Source organism: Podarcis filfolensis (genome assembly GCF_964270895.1).
Source record: "Podarcis filfolensis genome assembly, chromosome: 13".
Taxonomy (NCBI): Eukaryota; Metazoa; Chordata; class Lepidosauria; order Squamata; family Lacertidae; genus Podarcis; species Podarcis filfolensis.
In genome coordinates, this window is record NC_139615.1 from 8,687,206 (window position 1) to 8,708,327 (window position 21,122).

General features: G+C 42.2%; 1 long non-coding RNA gene across 1 annotated transcript; it reads left to right on the plus strand.

The window, feature by feature from the left end:
* Nucleotides 1-7,939: 7,939 nt before the first annotated feature.
* LOC310747217 lies at nucleotides 7,940-17,386 on the plus strand. Its single transcript, XR_014540909.1, has 2 exons — nucleotides 7,940-8,872; nucleotides 15,803-17,386. It is a non-coding gene; the product is annotated as an uncharacterized lncRNA (long non-coding RNA).
* The last annotated feature ends 3,736 nt before the right edge of the window (nucleotides 17,387-21,122 follow it).

Sequence of the window (21,122 nt, forward strand, 5' to 3'; positions counted from 1 at the left end):
TCTTTTTTTTTTTTAAAGCTCTCTTACAAAATAGAAATGAATTTACTAGAAGACACTGGTGGTGCGGGTGGACGTAAAGAACCAAAATAGCAACTCAGCTCAACCTTACATCCTAGATGGGTCCGAATATTATGTTAGCAGACCTTTGCTGGATCTTGAGACTTTAAATGTATTTTTTTGCACTGGGTGTCTTCAAAACAGTACTGAAGTGCCTCTCTCTGTCCCCTCTCTCTGTATATATATAGATAGATAGATGAATATTGCATAACCTTTTAGTTTGGTGCCTGTTCATGCTTTCAACTGATATCAAATGGCTGAGTTGCTCGAGGCCCTCAACTGCCTGCTTGGAAATGTGCTGTTTCCCTCAGTATTTCAGACCATTTTATTTTATTTTAGCTGCTGGGCTCCAATTCATATGAGAGTTGAGATGGGATAGATCTGTCTACAAGTAGGCTAAGTGTATTTGCTTGTTGTTCTTAATAGTTGCTTATGGGAGAAGATGATTAAATAATAAAGATTGCTAAAAAAAACTTTTTATAAGAAAAAGAATCCAGTCAAATATGTTATAAAGTCTTAGGATCATAGGATTGGGAAGCAACTCAGACGTCATCTGGTCTAAGCCCTTGCTATTGCAGGAATCCTGCTGCTGCAGCATCCCAGAGATATGGCCCTAAAGACTCTGCTTAAAAATGGTCCTCTGTACAGTGGTACCTCAGGTTAAGTACTTAATTCGTTCTGGAGGTCCGTTGTTAACCTGAAACTGTTCTTAACCTGAAGCACCACTTTAGCTAATGAGGCCTCCTGCTGCTGCCGCGCTGCCAGAGCACTATTTCTGTTGTCATTCTGAAGCAAAGTTCTTAACCATAAGCACTATTTCTGGGTTAGCAGAGTCTGTAAACTGAAGCGTATGTAACCTGAAGTGTATGTAACCCGAAGTACCACTGTAAATCCCCCGAGTGCACACCCAAGTGAAGCCTGCCGGCTCTGTTGGGCCTGTCCCCTGAAGAGTGCCCACCTCCATGGCTGCCAACAATTGGTCTAATTGAACAGGTGCTGGGATTCAATTCTCCTGGCCAGTAAGGAGGCCTTTTCTGGCTCCCATTGGCTAGGAAAATACCTCCGCACAGCCATCACCTGCTGAGACAGCATTCAGGGAAGGTGGCAGCTGACCTGGAATGCAGACCCTCCAAGTGTCCTATTTCCCAGGGACATCCCTAATTTAGAGAAGCCGTCCCAATTTCTGATTTCATCCTGGAATGTCCCACTTTTCCTTGGGATGTCCCTATTTTCATTGGAGAAATGTTGGACGGTATGGAGTTATCCAATCTCCAAGCCGTCTGAAGGCAATCCTGTATAGGGAAGGGTTTTTAAAAAATGTTTATTGTTTTATTATGGTTTTATATATGTTGGAAGCTGCCCAGAGTGGCTGGGGCAACCCAGTAAGGTGTGTTGAGTATAAATAGTAAAATTATCATTATGGAATGGGACGTCCCTATTTTCATCGAAGAAATGTTGGAGGGTATGGGAATGCCCTTTTGTTCAGTTCATAATGCAGGATGTCAGACTTCAAAGAGCTGAGTCAAGTGATGCAGTGGAGGGGAGGAACATATAGCATAGGGTACTAGCAGAACTCTCTCAACTTTCAACACACGAGAGAGCCTGCTGGACCAGGACAAAGGCCCATCTACACCAGCATCCTGTTTTGCAGTGGCGAGATACCTATGTTGTTTATTAAATTTGTTTATCTCCCTATATCTGTAGATCTCAGGGTGGTCACAACATAAAATTACAAATACAAAATACATCATAAAAATAAGAACAAAAGCAAGCCAATAATCTCCCTCCCCATAACACATTTAAAAGGGCATCAGATGTACCCTGCCTATTTGTCTGTCTATATCCACCTGCCATTTAACTCATCCAGATACCTTATGAATGGCAGTAATGTGCCCTGTAGAGTCCATGTGTGTCTACTGCAGAATTTCATTTGCTCTTCTCCACCACCAGATCTTCTCATCCTACCCCAAATCCTCCTGCTTTCTCTTTCTATCAGCTCCTCTTCATGTTGCCATACTCCACCACCCTCTTTTTCTGTTCTCTGTGGCCGCTTCCAGAGATGGGGAGCCTCCTATGGCTATTGGACTACAACTTCCAACACCCCCAACCATTGTTTGTGCTAGACTAACTAGTGTTGTATTAGTGTACAACAAACGTAGGGAGATTTGGAAAGTCAGAGGTTGCCAAACCATTGCTTATATCAGGGGCTGGAGAACCAATTTTACCCAAGAGTCACATACCCCTTTTGGCAAGCTCCCGAGAGCCACATGTCAAGGTCCAGAGACAAGAGTAGTGGTGACAGCAAATGTGATTACAGTGGTACCTCAGGTTACATACGCTTCAGGTTACAGACTCGTTACCATAGAAATAGTGCTTCAGGTTAAGAACTTTTCTTCAGGATGAGAACAGAAATCATGCTTTGGTGGCGCGGCAGCAGCAGGAGGCCCCATTAGCTAAAGTGGTGCTTCAGGTTAAGAACAGTTTCAGGTTAAGAACGGACCTCCGGAATGAATTAAGTACTTAACCCGAGGTACCACTGTACTAGTTTGGTACAGTAAGCTAGTGTCTGTTCAACTTTGCATATCCCTTTTGGTCCTCCATGCAGATAAGCAAGAGACTGTACAGTATTAGAATTCACAGGGACATTCTTTACAGGGAGAATCATATAACTGTAGATTCCAACCCCCTGCAATGTAAGAATCCTGTCCACAGCCATCCCTGGGTGGGTTCAAATCAACAACCTTCTGGTTACCAGCCAGACACACTGACCCATCCTCCACAGGAGGGCAACATTTGTATGCAAAACAGGATTAGTGTGGGATGTAGCCTGTGATGAGTTCCAAGGACCAAATAAAGAGGCCTGGAAGCCTAAGATTCCCCACATCTGGGTTATACAGTAAAGAAAAAGAGCACCATGAAGAAGCTCAGCTTCTACTGTAAGCAAGCAAGAAGATAGCAGCACTGGTGGCAAGATGGCTAGGCGATTATCATCAGAGGCTGAGCAGGGATTACATCCCTCTGCCTTGGTTGTATGTGCCTGTGCCCTGCCATAAACTGGGCAGACAGTCAATGCAAGATTAAACCCTGTCTCCTCGTCCATCAGAGGACCTCAGCAGTGACATCAGATGAGGGGCAAGATACCACAGTATGGGGAAAACGGCCTCATGGGACACATTGTAATACCTGGTGGACCAAAATTAGACTAGTGGTTTCCCAGCTCTGGTATAAAACATAGGCAGCCCAGGTAATGCACTGCCACAAGACATGGTGATGGCCAACCAACCTATGCATTTTAAGACTAATTCACCACTGCCAGAAATAAGCAGCAGGGAATTGCTATTGTCCTGTACAGTACATGGAATTCCTATAGGTATCTGTGGTTGACCACTGGTGCAAACAGGACGCTGGATTACATAGATATTTCATCCACCACAACAGGCCCCTTACTGTGTTGCTATCATGGGCAACGGGTTCCAGTTGTGTCATTGCCACATCTAGGCTGAATATTTCATCACTTTATCGGATGCAACCCAAGAGCCAAAACTTGAAGCTGGTGTTTGCTCACTTGATTCTGTTGACTCTTCCTCCCAGTGGCGTAGCGTGGGGGGTGCAGGTGGGGCCGGCCGCAACATCTGGGGTTAGGGCAAATCCATGGGTTAGGGGGCGCAAATCCACGGGTTAGGGGGCGCAAATCCACGGGTTAGGGAGCGCAAATTACTTGCCTTGCCCCGGGTGCTGACAACCCACGCTACGCCACTGCTTCCTCCCAGTTACTTTGCCATCAGAGAGCAGAGGAGGGGGGAATTTTTACAAGTGGTGTCCGCCAGAGGCCAATATTTCATCAAATGTAATTATCTCCACCGCAATTATCTCAATCACTGTATTTCATTGTCTTAGCCGGCTGTTTCCAGTGTATGGTTGAAAAACACACAACAATGTATATGCAACTCTGATGTGGCTATAAATCCTTCCACATGTGTGGTCCAGGGCAGGGTTGGGGTGGGGGGCACAATTCAAGTTTTCTGCTGCACAAGGCATGTACTTTCCAACTTTGTTGTTGAAGATAAGATTGGTCCAGTTCTGACTACTGCCGTTCATTATAATTGAAGCAGAAGAAGAAGAAGACTGATGCTAATCATTAGCGTATAGATGAATGCAGAAGAACCTGCTCCAGGGAGAAGCTTTGGTAGTGTAATTGCAAGGCTCCGTGTGTTCCAGTTTCTCCTACTGTTCATAAAGTGCACAAGAGAAATCATGCAATGTGCCGAAAACAATCCCTTCCATGGTCCGCAAAGCTGGTACCAATCAGGGGACCTCATCATTGGTGGAGTTGCCTCTCAGACAACATCTCCATTTCCCGAACTTTTCTTTAAGATACACCCTTCTGAAGATCAGCCGTTTGATATTCCAATGTAAGTAACCCCCCCCCTTTCCATGTCATGTGAGCTTGGAATCTTTAATACAGGCACAGAAGATGTCAAATGCATCCAGAACATTGCTTTATATATCCCAGGGCCCCTGCAGAACATTTGTTCAGTGAAGTTTCACCCTGAAAAGCTTCACAAAACTTACACATAAGCTTTACATGATATGTTATTTATTGAGCTTTCGTCCTCGTTAGTTTTCACGATGGTTTCGCACCTTTCCATCAATTGATCAGTATCACACACTTGTTCATGCATTTCCATATCACTTCCCTTTACCAGGAAGAAAAACTGCTTCAAAAAAATAAATAGAGAAAGAAGTGACTTCTCCCCCATAAATATTTTAATCGTTTTTATTAATGCACAGAAAAAATTCAGGTATATGATTTAGAGACTGACTAGAGGTGACCATAGGCATGTAAACATGCACATGTTGTGCCCAGACTTTCCCATTGCATTGAAATGGGGGACTCAGTGTTGTCTCAAATCATTCTGATTTTACATATAGAGAAATGTATTTTTTCTGAGCAATACCAATTATTGAAAAAAAGTTGGGAAAGGACAAGTATCTGAAAATGACACTCAGGCTGGGGAATGGGGAATTGCAGCGAAGTGCAGGAGATTCCAGCGTACACTGACATGGGGGGGGGGGATTATAGCAAAATGCACCCACCTTGAAAATGAGCTTTTGGAGGAGTATCTGGTTTGTAGGAGAAAAAACCAAGACTCCAGAAATTGATGGACAATGAAAGGAAGGAACGAAAGAAGGGTTTCCCAGCTTTTTTTGACTGCTGAATTTTAGGAGACTTCCTGCCACAATGCACTTGTATAGTACCCCCTCCCCTATATTTTCCTATTATCCTGCAAACTCTATGGATTCTGAGCTAGGAAAATCCAACAAAGCACTTTGATTTCACTAAATATGACTCATTTCCAAAAGGTACTTCTTTCCAGGTGGGTCTATACACATTAACAAATTCTCTTTTTTAAATACATTATTCAGATTCTTTGTCTCTGGTTACAATTGCCATTTCTGACTATAGTTCAGTTTCTAAACCATTGGAATTTTCTTTTTAAGACACACAATGGAAATATATATATAGTAATAAGCACAATATGAGTTCAAAATTAAAATTGATTTGATAACAACAACAACAACAACAACAACAACAACAACAACAACAACAACAATTTACTATTTACATCCCCACCCATCTGGCTGGGTTTAATGTAAGAGTGGCCCAGCATTCCAAAAAAATATTTACATGCACTGTAGTATTAGTTTAAAAAGGATCTTTGGATCTATTCACAGTATGGTGACAAAGTTCTACCAGCACATCCTGGCCTTAGCATTTGCCATAAATGTCATCAACGAGAATCCCAAGATCTTACCGAATGTGACACTCGGTTTCCACATCTGTGACAGCTACTATGATGCAAAACTGACCTATCACACCACTTTGGAGATAGTCTGCAAATTGCACAGATTTGTCCCCAACTATAGATGTGATACTCAGAAAAACCTAATAGCCATTATTGGGGCACTCGTCTTTGATGTCTCCTTCCACATGGCAGACATCCTACGTCTCTACAAAATTCCACAGGTAAGATCTGTGCATTTTCTTCACCTGATGTCCGATTCCTGTCTCATTGTGAGGTTGATTTTGTGGTTCCAAAAAAGAGAGAACAATTATGGACTGAATTTTTTTTTTGTAAATATGAATAACCAGGCAAAATCATGTTTCAAGACCTAGAGGAACAGAAAGAATGGCTTAGAAGCAGGTATGTATATAAGACTTATTCACTGTGGTTGCTGTCAGGGATCAACATCAACAATATTTGTCAAGTTCTTGACTATAATGCTGTGAATGTTAACCAAAGCTAGAAATGCATAAATGCTTAAAAATGGATTTACATGCATTCAGGTACACATCTCCTATATCCCTAAAGCACATGTACATTTTCTTTCAGCTCACTTATGGATCTTTTGCCAAAGAACTGATAGATACAACACAAGTTCCTTTTGTTTTTAACATGGTACTCAGTGAAGCCCACCAGCACCTGGGCATTGTAAGGTTACTCAAGCATTTCAGGTGGACATGGGTTGGACTCTTAGCTGTGGACAGTGACAGTGGAGACCATTTCTTACATGCCATTGAGCTATTGTTTTCCAACAATGGAATTTGCTCAGCTTTCACACAAAGGATCACAAGTCAAGGCCATACCTTTACTCCTGATGAGATTGGAAGATTTGAGCTACATAAATATGCCAACGATCCAAAAGCCAGAGCAGTTGTGCTCTATGGTGAAACTATGACATACCTGTTACTGAACACAATAATATCTTTGTCATTTCCTGTGCTAAAGTTAGACCCATCTTTTACCAAGGTGTGGATTTTGACAGCCCAGATAGATGTTGCAGTAACACCTCTTTTAAGGAGATGGGATTTTCAATTTTTCCAAGGCACCATTTCCTTTGCAATTCACTCAAATGAACCTCGAGGGTTCCAAACATTTCTTCAAAACAGAAATCCTTACTCGCCACAAGGAGATGGTTTTCTCAGAGATTTTTGGGAGCAGGTTTTTGAATGTTCACTTCCAAATTCTCTGGGATTAATGGAAGATAATGATGATGAACGCTGTTCTGGGGAAGAGAAGCTGGAAAGCGTTCCTAGCTCTGTTTTTGAAATGGCAATGAGTGGGCACAGCTACAGTATCTACACTGCAGTCCACGCCATAGCTCACGCATTGCATGCAATGTGTACATTCAGGACCAAGCACCAAGGAACATTGTGTAGCACAGGACTTGAATTACAGAATCTTCAGCCATGGCAGGTAACATTTTGACAGGTAATCACTCATAGGAACATATGAATCTACTTTATTATAAAATGTATGAATTTACATTTTTCCTATAACTGAAATCTGGAAAAACAACAACCCTACATTTTGGTATTAGCTTTCTATAAATAAAAAAGAAGGAATGTTCATGAATATATAATAGCAGCAAAGGTGTTCATAAAGATTCAGAAGAAAAATTCCAGGAAGTTGTTCTTATTTTATTTTTTCTCTCCCCACCAGCTGCACCTGTTTCTTCAAGGCATTTTGTTTAACAACTCAGCAGGTGAAAAGGTGTCTTTTGATGATCATGGGGAATTTGTACCCAGCTTTGACATAATGAATATGTACATATTCCCAAACAACTCCTTTCTAAAAACAGAAGTTGGAAGAGTGGTTCCACATGCTCTTGAAGGGGAACAATTCATCATTAATGAGGATCTCATAATGTGGCACAGAAACTTCAACCAGGTATGGATTCTTTGGTATTTGAGAAAGCCGCTCTGTTATCCAGATAGATGATTCAGGGTAGATAATGGTGTGAAGTTTCCTTCAGTCTGTAACGGATCTGTATCATAGCTGGGCCTGATTCTATAATAATCCCTTTGGTTGTTTGTCAGGGAATAATATGCCACACCCCACTGCTAGGGGAAGCAGTAGAAGACTTGAATCAATGGGGGTGGGGAATGAAGCTATTATACCACTTTAAAAAGGAACTATTGCCTGCAACATGCAACATGACATCTTTGTATTTAAGCAAGCTCAGAAAGCAATGTGTGAGTAGACTGTCACCATTGGGGGCCAAGCATTATTTTTTAGTCTGAACCCCCCTTTTCTCCTATTTTTCTTTGAGAAGGCGATAAGGCACCTTTTCCTAGTGAGCATTCGCAAGTATTGTTTGAGTGACAGCAGCATAACCAACTCTGCTCCCTGTGCTGCTGAATCTGATTTTTGGGATGCTCTTGGACCTTGGAGGCTTTAGCCGGCTGAATGGTAAGCAGTAAGAGTGAGATGGAGGAATCAGGATGTATGCTGCATTGGTCAAAACACTGAAGGCCTGGGCCATTAGCTAAGGTGGTGTAATCTTCCACATTCTGCATCACTTTATCAGAGGGACGTCTGTCTATTCCTTGAGACTCTCAAACAACCCTAATACGTTAGTGAGACAGGACTTGGTGTTATAAAAGCCAGGCTGGTTCTAGTTCTAGCAAAGCTTGTTCTTCTATATGCTGAGTTGTTTTATCTTTAAAAATAGTTTCCACCAGTTTTCCCAGGACAGATATTGAATAACTAAATTTATTGTTAATGTGCCAAATTTACTGAGGTTTAACTGTTCACTTCCTTATCTGACTTTCAGATGTTTAACGTTTTTCTCAAACATTTTCTCTCTCATCTTGAGCTCTCTCGCCTTTTTTTTTATGGATAGGTGGTTCCCATTTCTGTATGTAGTGATTCCTGCCTCCCTGGTCAGCAGAAGAAAAAAGAGGAAGGGAAGAAATTTTGCTGCTTTAGTTGTGATCTGTGCCCAGAAGGGAAGTTTTCAAACCAAACAAGTATGTAATGGAGAGCATCAAATATTGATACATACAGGATTAACATGCATGAAATTTAGTACCAGTCAGGATACATGAACATGTTGGGGTTTGTCAACATATGTTCAAGGGGTGTTATGGGTATTTGGAGACAATGCACACTTGGGTGGACAGCTGGGCCAAGTATGCATGTTAAGTTTACATACCCCAGGCTCACATTGCTAGTTGGGAGAAATTTGTTCCCAATCCATGGCTAGGGAGTCACAGATTGCAGCTCTCAACGTGCCCTGACAGACCAGTGGGTGCCATGTCTTCTACCTGCCAGTTCTTTCTGAATTTGGCTAATCAGGTTGTAGATCTGCTAACTGTTATGTGTAATATATAGGATCCATCAACCACTCCATTGTTTCTCTTTTTTTTTTTAAAAAAAATATTTTTATTTTTCCATAAAACACAATACAACAAACATAAACATACAAAAACAAAAACAAAACAAAAAACATGTATCATTTCATATCCTAATTTCATATCCTATCTTCCCCGACTTCCTCATGCTTCCCCTTTCTGTATTCCAAATTCTTATCGATTGTTCAGCAAATCTTCCCTTGTTTTAATTTAAATTTAGACTAATCTTCCTTATTTTCCTTGTCTTAACCATTGCTAATAGTAACCATTTACTTTCCAGTCCAACATCATTCTAACTTTCATTAACTTTATGATATTTCTTTAAATAGTCCTTGAATTTTTTCCATTCTTCTTGCGCTGCTTCTCTTCCCTGGTTTCGGATTCTGCTCGTCATTTCTGCCAAGCCCATATAGTCTATCACCTTCATCTGCCATTCTTCCAGTGTGGGTAGTTCTTGCGTCTTCCAGTACTTCGCAATGAGTATTCTAGCTGCTGTTGTAGCATACATAAAGAAAGTTATATCCGTCTTTAACACCCCTTGGCCGACAATACCCAAGAGAAAGGCCTCTGGTTTCTTGGTGAAAGTATATTTAAATACCTTTTTAAGTTCATTATAGATCATTTCCCAGAATGCCTTAATCTTCGGGCAGGTCCACCAAAGATGAAAAAATGTACCTTCAGTTTCTTTACATTTCCAACATTTATTGTCAGGCACATGGTAAATCTTTGCAAGCTTGACTGGGGTTATGTACCACCTATATATCATTTTCATAATGTTTTCTCTTAAGGCATTACATGCCGTAAATTTTATCCCGGTGGTCCACAACTTTTCCCAATCAGCAAACAAAATATTATGACCAATGTCCTGAGCCCATTTAATCATGACCGATTTGACCGTTTCATCTTGTGTATTCCATTTCAGCAGCAGATTGTACATTTTGGACAAGTTCTTAGTACTGGGTTCTAACAGTTCTGTCTCCAATTTTGATTTTTCCACCTGGAAGCCAATTTTACTGTCCAGTTTAAACGCTTCATTAATTTGATGGTAGTGAAACCAATCTCTCACCTTCCCTTTTAATTTCTCAAAACTCTGCAATCTCATTTTGTCCCCTTCCTTTTCCAAAATTTCCCAGTATCTTGGCCACTTGGGCTCCATATTTAACTTTTTAACTGCCTTAGCTTCCATTGGCGACAGCCACCTTGGAGTTTTATTTTCCAGCAAGTCTTTATATCTGTCCCAGACATTTAGTAGTGCTTTTCTGACAATATGATTTTTAAAACTTTTATGTGCTTTAACCTTGTCATACCACAAATATGCATGCCACCCAAAAATGTTATTAAAACCTTCCAAATCCAAAATGTCTGTGTTTTCAAGAAGTAGCCATTCTTTCAGCCAGCAGAAAGCTGCCGCTTCATAATAAAGTTTAAAGTCTGGCAGGGCAAACCCCCCTCTTTCCTTTGAATCCGTTAGTATCTTAAATTTAATTCTGGGCTTTTTGCCCTGCCAGACAAATTTAGATATGTCTTTTTGCCACCTCTTGAAACAATCCATTTTATCAATTATTTGCAATGCTTGGAACAAAAACAACATTCTTGGCAATACATTCATCTTTATAGCTGCAATACGGCCTAACAAGGAAAGCTTCAAGTTGGACCAAATCTCCAAATCTTTCTTCACTTCTCTCCAAGTTTTTTCATAATTATCTTTAAACAAATTCACATTTTTAGCTGTCATATTTATACCCAAATATTTCACTTTTTTAACCACAGTCAACCCTGTCTCATTCTGGAACCTTTCCTTTTCTATCTGTGTCAAATTTTTCTCCAAAACCTTTGTCTTAGACTTATTCAATTTAAATCCTGCCATTTGACCAAACTCTTGAATTATTTCCAAAACTCTTTTCGTGCTAGCTTCTGGCTCTTGCAATGTAAGTACCAAGTCATCTGCAAATGCTCTCAATTTATATTGTTTGGCTCCGACCTGAATCCCTTTAACCAACTGGTCCCTCCTAATCATATTAAGCAAAACCTCCAGGACCGATATAAAAAGTAATGGGGAGATAGGGCATCCCTGACGTGTCCCTTTTTCAATCTTGAACTCTTCTGTAACCACATTATTTACAATTAGTTTGGCTTTCTGTTCAGAGTATATTGCACCTATACCATTTTCAAACCCTTGGCCTACCCCCATCCCCCGGAGGTTCTTCAACATAAAACTCCAAGAAATGTTGTCAAAGGCTTTCTCGGCATCCACAAATATCAAAACAGCTTTAGTGTTTATGTTCACTTCCAGCTTTTCCAAAATGTCAATTATATTCCTTACATTGTTCGACAAGTGCCTTTTTGGGAGAAAACCCGCTTGGTCCCCGTGAATCTCCTCCATCAAAACTCTCTTCAGTCTTTTTGCCAAAATATCAGCAAAGATTTTGTAATCCACATTCAATAACGAGATGGGCCGGTAGTTTTTAAGTTGGGTCTTTTCAGTCTCTGTCTTTGGTATAAGTGTAATGTAGGCCTCTCTCCACGTATCAGGTGCCCTTTTCCCCTCCATAATCTCATTGCAGACTTCCTTCAAAGGTTGTATCAACCCTTCCTTCAAAACTTTGTAGTATTTGGAAGTCAGTCCATCCGGTCCAGGGGATTTGCCCAGCGTCATGCCTTGAATGGCATCTTCTATTTCTTGTGCTGATATCTCCTGGTTCAATATTATCTTACTTTCATGCGAAACCTTTTTCAGCCCATTTTCCTCGAGGAACTGTTGTATGTCCATTTCTTTTTGCGGCCCTTGTGTGTAAAGTTGCCTAAAGTAGTTCTGAAAACAATTCCTAATTTCCGCTGGGTTGCTTATGTTTTTTCCTTCCACTTCTATATTTGTTACCGTGTTGAGTTTTTGTCTCTTCTTTATTTGCCAAGCCAGTAACTTGCCACATTTATCAGCAGATTCAAAAGTCTTTTGTCTCATTTGTTTAATTCTCCACTCTAATTCTTGATTCATCAGTTCCATATATTGTGTTTGATGAAATTTGATTTCTCTTAGAATCTCTTGGGATTTTGGCTTCGATCTTAATTGTTTTTCCCCTTCTTTTATCTTTTCCAAAATTCTCTCCTTTTTCTCATTTTGCTTTCTCTTCTTTAAAGTATTTTGCTGAATCAAAAACCCTCTCATCACGGCTTTACTTGCGTCCCATACTATTCTTTTTTCTACTTCAGACCTTAAGTTGATTTCAAAATAGTCTTTCAAGGTTTTTTGGGCCTTCTTACAGATCTCCTCGTCTCTAAATAAGGTGTCATTCATTCTCCATCTGAAGGAACCAGTTGTTGTTTGCCTCATCACCATCTTTACAGCATTATGGTCGGAGAAAGTTTTTGGGCAGATTTCTACTTTTTTTATATTCGGAGCCATACTGCTAGTCACCCAGATTTGGTCAATCCTTGTCCATGTCATTTTGGCTTCAGAAAAGAAGGTTCCCTCTCTTTCTAATGGGTGTTTTGTTCTCCAAATATCAATCAAGTCCATATTGTCAGTCATTTCAAAAAAAGTCTTTGGTAGTCTTCCATCTTTTGTTATTACCTGTCTTTGTGCCTTGTCCATATTTGTTGAAACCACTCCATTCATATCTCCCATCAAAATTAAGTTGTAATCCATATGGTCCATCAAAGTTTCATGCAACTTCTTAAAAAATTCAGCTTTCCCTTCGTTTGGTGCGTAGATTCCCACTATCAAATACTTCTCTCCTTGAAATTGAATTTCAATTGCCAAATATCTTCCTTGATCATCTTTAAAAATTTGTTTCGGTTGCAATTTTTCTTTTGCATAGATCACCACTCCTCTCTTTTTTACTCTGTCTGAAGATATAAATTCCTGTCCCAGTCTTTTGTTTATTAATAATTTTCTGTGTGCTCTTGTCACGTGGGTCTCTTGTAGGCAAATCAAGTCCAATTGGTCTTTCTTTAAGGCATGAAATATATTTTTTCTCTTCCTGGGAATATTTAAGCCATTACAATTCCAGGTTAGAAGTTGCAGAGCCATGATGGGATTATTTACTCCTTCCTCCTACAGCTCCCTGTTTTTGTTCCTCGTCTGTCGGTGGTACCGTGTTCGTGTCCAGTGATGGATGCCCTTGTCCTGGAAATGTCTCTTTCTGTAGGTCTTCTTCGTGTTCTCCCAAGAACTTGTCTTTATCACTTACAGTCTTTATTCTTCTCTTCTTTCCCTTATATTTAAAAGACAAGCCTTGGGGAAATTCCCACCTGAATGGTATGTAGTTCTTCTTCAGCAGTGTCACCAGGTCTTTATAATGTCCTCTTGCGTCCAAGATACTCTTAGGGATGTCTTTAAAGATCTCAATGAAAAAGTCTTCAATTCGAAGGGCTGTTTGGTAGTGCAGGTTCAATATTTTATCTCGCTCCTCCTTTGATCTTAAGGTAATAAGACAATCTCTGGGTCGATTTCTCTTCTGTCTTATTCCCAATCTAAATGCACTTTCTATCTTGAAATCTTCTTTCTTCAGCTCCTGCTTCCAAAAGTCAGAAAATTCTTTTGTCAAATCATCCACCAAGTTCTCTCCTTCCTTTTCCGGCACAAGTCTGATCCTCAGGTTCCTCTCCTTGCGTTGCATATCCTGCATAGAGAGTGCCAGTTCATATTCATCCAATTTCTTGTAAACTGGTGGAAATTTTTCCTCCGCGGCAGTTGCAATTTCCTTAGCTTCCTCGGCTATCTTTCGTGTTGTAGATGAATCTTCCAATAATTTCCCAATTGCTTCTGCATTTGAGTTCACTTTATTCCCTAGGTCAGTTATACTTTTAGTATTTAAGTCAATTTTCCCAGAGATTTCTTCAATTTTTTTATTTGTTTCAGCAACTTGTACTTTAGTTTCAGCAACTTGCAATTTAGTCTCCGCACCTTGCTTTTTTAGTTCCTCCAAAGAGTCATTTATCTTCTCCAATACCTTGGCAAATGATTCTTCTGTAGACATTGCTTTCGCTTTTGGCTTTGCAGCCACTATAGTTCCAGAGGCTCCTGTTACAGAAGCCCTTCTTTGCATGTAAGTGTCAATTTTGTATTGTCTGCCAGATCTCAAGGTTGTTTCTTGTAACTCCCCTTTCTCTTTACCATCTGCCATAACAAAGTCTTTTAGTCAAGGTCATTCCCAGACTTTGAAAATCACAAACAAAGTTCTCAAATTTTAAACTCCACTTGTTGCTGAAACAATTTGTAGGTCCTCTAGGGGGCGTAGAGTCAGTTCTGTACTTCTCAAAGTAATCCCACACTCTTCAAAAAAGAAGGAATAAAAGTTTCCTAGTCCCTTTCAATTTTTTTCATGGGGATCCCAGTCAATAGTGTCCTGTAGGTAACTTTGTAATACCACAGAAACAGTGTTTCAAATTGGAAGTAACCAAAGTCAATTTAAGATATTTTTTAGCTTCTTATAGCAACAGTCCTTAGCCGGTTCCTTTTCTCCGGCAGTCCGATCCCAGGTTAAAGAGCAGCGATACTTAATCCAATTCTTTTAAATTGGCAGGGAAACACTTTTAAAATCTTCTTCCCCCCCCTCCTGCCTTCGGGGGGGGGGAGTTCTTTGCTTTGGTGGTGGATTTCTTAAATCCCACAAGTTTCCTCTCAAGCAGTTACAGCTAGAGTGCCTTTCGCTTTGATCTTGCTACAGAACGGAAAGCAGACTTCCTTTTTAGTGCTTGTCCGTCTCGGTGCCCAATTTCTTTACTTTTAGTGTCCAGTTATATTTTAACGGTCAATCCTACTCACGGATAGTTGTTCTTTTAATCCAATTTCCCGGGAAGAAGTCAGCGCTCTCCGCTAATGGCGACGCGGCTTCGCTTCGCAGGCTGGGTGAAGACGACTCTCAGCACCGCTCCAAAACCCCTCCGCTCCTCCGGAGCCTTTAAAAAGGCTATTTCGCAGCGTCGGGGGGGCGCAAAGGTGCCCGCCGAGTCTCCAGTTCACAGGCAACGCGCCTGTGATTTTTAAGGGTCCCCGCTTCGCCGTAGCTGACAGGACCCGAACCCACGAAGCAGATCTCTCCCGGAGCTCCGGTTGAGATCCGCCATTAAGCGCCGGCGCTAACCGGAAGTGCACTCCATTGTTTCTCAAGTACAGTCATACCTCGGGTTACAGTCGCTTCAGGTTGCATTTTTTCAGGTTACGGATGCACCAAAACCTGGAAGTACTGGAATGGGTTACTTCCAGGTTTCGGTGGCCACGCATGCGCAGAAGCACTAAATTGTGCTTTGCGTGTGTGCAAAAGGGTCAAATAGCAACCCGCGCATGCGCAGACGTGCCGCTGCGGGTTGTGAACGCACGGGTTGCGAACATGAATCCCGCACGGATCACGTTCACAACCCAAGCATTCACTGTATTCATTATTAGTGTGGAGGGAAGGAATGTAGTTAATACTAAAATGATTAACTCCATGTGTGGAAACTGGAAGTAGCAGCGACAATGGCCTTCAACATCCACACTGAACATTTCTGAGGCCTGGCTTTGTATGTAATTTGACCCTGTGATGGCATTTCTTGCTTTTTCAGACCTGAAAGAATGCTTCAAATGCCCAGAAGATCAATATCCAAACAAGAACAGAGATAGATGCATCCCCAAAGTAATAACCTATCTTTCTTATGAAGACTCTTTGGGAATCAGTTTGACTTCAGCTGCTCTTTCTTTTTCCCTCATCACGGCTTTGGTGCTCAAAACTTTTATAAGGCACAAAGATACCCCCATAGTCATAGCCAACAACAGAGACCTCACCTATGCTCTCCTCATTTCCCTCCTACTCTGCTTCCTCTGTTCCTTACTCTTTCTTGGGCAACCCAGGAAGTTGACCTGCCTTCTACGACAATCTGCTTTTGGCATCATCTTCTCTGTGGCTGTATCATGTGTGTTGGCCAAAACCATCACGGTGGTTGTTGCTTTCATGGCCACCAAACCAGGATCCAGCATGAGAAAGTGGGTGGGGAAAAGATTGGCCAACTCCATTGTGTTTTCCTGCTCAATGATTCAAGCAGGCATTTGTATGGTGTGGCTGGCAACCTCTCCCCCATTCCCAGATATGGACATACACTCACAGACTACAGAGATTGTCATGGAATGCAATGAAGGGTCTGTCCTCATGTTTTATCTTGTCTTAGGCTACTTGGGCCTTCTGGCTATCATCAGCTTCACTGTGGCTTTCTTGGCTAGGAAGTTGCCAGACACATTCAATGAAGCCAAGTTCATAACCTTCAGCATGTTGCTGTTTTGCAGCGTTTGGGTATCTTTTGTCCCAACCTACCTGAGCACCAAGGGGAAATACATGGTAGCTGTGGAGATTTTCTCCATCTTAGGTTCTAGTGCTGGTTTACTGTGTTGTATCTTTTTCCCCAAATGCTACATTATTATTATGAGGCCCGAACTGAACAGCAAGGAACAACTAATAAAAAGAAAGTTTTAGATCACTGTATTTGCCTGTTATATGTTTTCGTACTGTGGAGTGGGTGCTTAGGGCTTATTCTAGGAGTAAGCATCAAGCAATGCATATGTTTCACATAGAAGTGGTTCACTGGATTGTCCTGAGTTATGTTAGATGGGCTGTTGCTTACTATGAGGGTCAGGAATGAGGCACTGGGGAGGCCCATGTTGTACAAACACACCCCGAACTTACAAGTATGCACTACATGAGTGGAACCAATATATGTTGGAGAATAAAATCTTTGGATGATGACTGTTTATTGATTAGCAAATGTTTTGTTTGTTATGGTGGCTGTAGAGATCTCCATATGCCAAATTATTGTGAAAAGAGGGAGCTGCTAATAAGAAGAAAAGATTAGAGTACAATTCACTGTGTTATATATTTGCTGCCCTATGGATTCCAAACTGTGAGCTTAATCTAGCAGTAAGCACCTGTTCCTATATATGGTAAAATAAATATTTATTTTTCTTAATGTGCACTCCTGTCCTAAGCCGATGGAACATATATATCTTAAATTCACAAAATGTGAAAGTTTAGCATACAATTTGTATATATCAGCCCTCTTGTGTCCATGTACTGGTCAGGGTGACTTGCAACCATTTTAATTATAACACAATAAAATTTATTAAAATACCTGCAAGAAATAAAATACACGTTAAATCAATTTAGTAATGGCTGGTTATTGTACAGTGATTTTTTCTTCTTTTAATTTCACTCTTGAACATAATGTATAATTGTGAGAGCAATACCATCCATGTCTTCTTGAATGTCATCCTCATTCAGTTCAGTGCAGTTTTCTCCCAGGCAATTGGATACAGGTTTGCAGCCCTAGTCAGTGAAATATATGTTCTATTGGTCATACTCAGAGTAGGTTCAAAATCAAGGGGCGGGGGCTTATGACATTTAGATCTACAATTTCATACGGGCAAGATTATAAAACAGGATCAGCGTGGTCAGATAATTATGCATACTATGTTACCTGCAACACAAATGCTTCTTGCTGGCCACTGGAAGCAGCTAAAGCTTCTATCAACAGAGGAATAATCAGGAATTATCTCACAATTTTGAACCTGGCTTATACTAAGTCAGAGCATTAGTTTACAGAGCATTACTACAATGACTAAGAGTAAATCTCCAGGAATTGAGACAGGATAAATTCCCAGCCATGGAAGATTGAATCTTGAACAGTCTTTTTGCCAAGCAGATGCTCTGCCATTGAACTGTGGCCCTTTCTTATCCTGATTTAGCATATCAGTGATGTGGACAATAGGGAAATAGGAAACTGCATTATGCTGAATCAGACCACTGGACTATCTAGATCAGCACTGTTGATACTGAGTGTCAGTAACTCTCTAGGTTTTCAGGATGGAGTTCAGGAAATTAAGAACTATCCCTCTTTCAGTTGGAACACCTCTTTCAACACCCATTTCAACGTTGTAGGCAAGATCAGCAAATAGTAGACCACATTCATGGCCCTTTCTTATCATGATTTAGCATATCAATGATGTGGTTTCCCACCCAAATGTGAATATTTGCACTTCAACTTTTCTTCCACCCACCTGTGGATATTTGCATTTCATCTGTTTTTGTGTGCAAACTGTATGTGCTTCTACCACTGATCTATAAAGTCTTTTCTTTTCAATGCTCTCCTATGATTCCTCAAGAAAGTGCGTCCCAGACATCATGGTGTCACTGTGTGCCCTCATGCAGAAGTGCCTAATAACACACACAAACTTAGCATGAAATGGCAGACCTGCCTGGAGAACAAGCAATAAACATAACACCAGGCTTCATCTCTAAAATGGAGATATATTAATGAAACAGACCATTCAAACGTGCTGGGGACTTTCACAAGGAGTGGACTGTGGCTGGAGTTAGTGCATCAAGAGCCACCACACACAGGCAGATCCTGGAGATGGGCTTCAAATGTCGTATTCCTCTTGTCAAGCCGCTCCTGAACAAGAAACAACGTCAGAAGTGTCTTACCTGGGCTAAAGAAAAAAAGAACTGGTCTGTTGCTCAGTGGTCCCAAGTACGCTTTTCTGATGAGAGCAACTTTGGCATCTGATTTGGAAACCAAGGACCCAGAGTCTGGAGGAAGAATGGGGAGGCACACAATGCTTGAAGTCCAGTGTGAAGTTTTCACAGTCTGTGTTGATTTGGGGAGCCATGTCATCAGCTGGTGTTGGTCCACTATGCTTCATTAAGTCCAGGGTCAATGCAGCCATCTACCAGGAGATTTTGGAGTACTTGACCTGGAATGTGTAACAGAGACTTGGTTGGATGAAGCAGATGGGCCTGTCCTTGCCACTGCTTGTCCACCAGGTTTCTCTTATGCACAGCAACCCAAGCCTTGAGGGCGGGGAGGGGGGGGTTGCAGTGATTTTTAGGAAGTCATTAGTTTGCACCAGGCATCCTATTGGGAAGACCCAGTTCTCTGAATGTATGTTCTGGAAGTTGGGCAATAGGGGCAGTACAGGATTCCTTTTGGTGTACCGACTTCCCCACTGCACCAAGGATTCCCTGCCCGAGCTGCTTCAGGTCGTGGCAGATGATCTCCTAGAGACACCTAGTTTGGTTGTCCTAGGGGATTTTAACATCCATGCCAACACGACCTTACAAGGGGCCGCTCGGGACTTCATGGAAAGCATGGCCTCCATGGGGCTGTCCCTGAATAAGTCTGGCCCAACTCATAGCCACGGACATGCCTTGGACCTGGTGTTCACCTCTATGGATGTTGGTGATCTGACACTAAGTAAAAGCAAAACTGATTTGGAGGGTCCCCCCCCCCACCACTTAATGGATCCAAATGGTTTCCAGAGAGTGGTAGGGGAATGCTCTATCCCATGTTGATGGCCTCTCAGCTGATTCCCTGGTGGCCCACTCGAATGTGGAGATAACCAGGGCTATTGACTGTTTGGCTCCGAAGCGCCCTCTCCGATTGCATGGAGCCCGGACAGCCCTGTGGTTTTCCGCGGATCTGAGGGCAATGAAACAATCACTGAGATGGCCAGAGCGCTGGTGGCAGATAACTCATTCTGAAGCTGACTGGACACAGGTTAGAGCTCAATGTTGAACCTACTAAGTGGTGGTAGCGACGGCGAAGAAGACTTTCTTCACCACCTCTATTGCATCTGCAGATAACAGCAGTAGGAGACTCTTTCAGGTGGTTCGCAATTTAGCAGAACCACCTGCTACATCGGGGCCCAGTACGGGCCACATGATCTCCTGCAATGATTTTGCAAAATTTTCTGCAGATAAAGTTGCTCAGATTCGGGAAGAGGTAGACTCCCCCATGGGAGCAGGGCGGGAGAGTGCTAGAGTCCTGTCTAGTCAAGTTGTGTGGGATCAGTTCCAATCTGTTACCTCCGAGGATGCGTACAGGCTGCTTGGACGAGAGAAACCAACCACCTGTCTCATTGATCCTTGCCCATCCTGGCTTTTAAAAGCTAGCCGGGAAGGGCTGGGCGATGGGCTTCGTGTGGTGGTAAATGCTTCTCTCTGTGTGGGAGCCTTCCCAGATCCACTGAAAGAGGAGGTTATCAAACCGCTTCTTAAAAAAACATCTTTTTTATTGTTGTTGTTGTTTAGTCGTTTAGTCGTGTCCGACTCTTCGTGACCCCATGGACCAGAGCACGCCAGGCACTTCTGTCTTCTGCTGCCTCCCGCAGTTTGGTCCCCTTCATGGATCACTGTCTTGCCGTGGCGAAGGGGCTTGAAGAACTCAGAGAAGCTATGAGCTATGCCGTGCAGGGCCACCCAAGATGGACAGGTCATAGTGGAGAGTTTTGACCAAACGTGATCCACCTGGAGCAGGAACCGGCAAGCCACTCCAGTATCCCTGCCAAGAAAACTCCATGGACAAAGGCAACAGGCATATAAAAAAAACATCTTTAGATGCTGCCAATATGGCCAACTCTCGCCCAGTCTCAGATCTTCCATACTTGGATAAGGTGATTGAGCGAGTGGCTGCTGAACAATTCCAGACACGCCTGGAAGAAGTGGACCATCCAGTCTGGGTTCAGGCCTCACCATGGGACTGAAACTGCCTTGGTCGCGCTGGTTGATGATCTCCAGCAGGCTAGGGACAAAGTGAGAGCTGTTTCCTAGTTCTGCTGAATCTCTCAGTGGCTTTTGACACCATCGACCATAACATCCTTCTGGACCGTCTCGAAGGGTTGGGAGCTGCGGGCACTGTTATACAGTGGTTTCGCTCCTTCCTCCTGGGCCGTGTTCAGAAAGTGGTGGGGGGGGATGAGTGTTCAGACTCCTGGGCTCTCACTTGTGGGGTGCCTCAGGGTTCTGTCCTCTCCCCCATGCTTTTCAACATCTACATGCAGCCGCTGGGAGAGATCATCAGGGGGTTTGGGCTGGGTGTTCATCAGTATGCGGATGATACC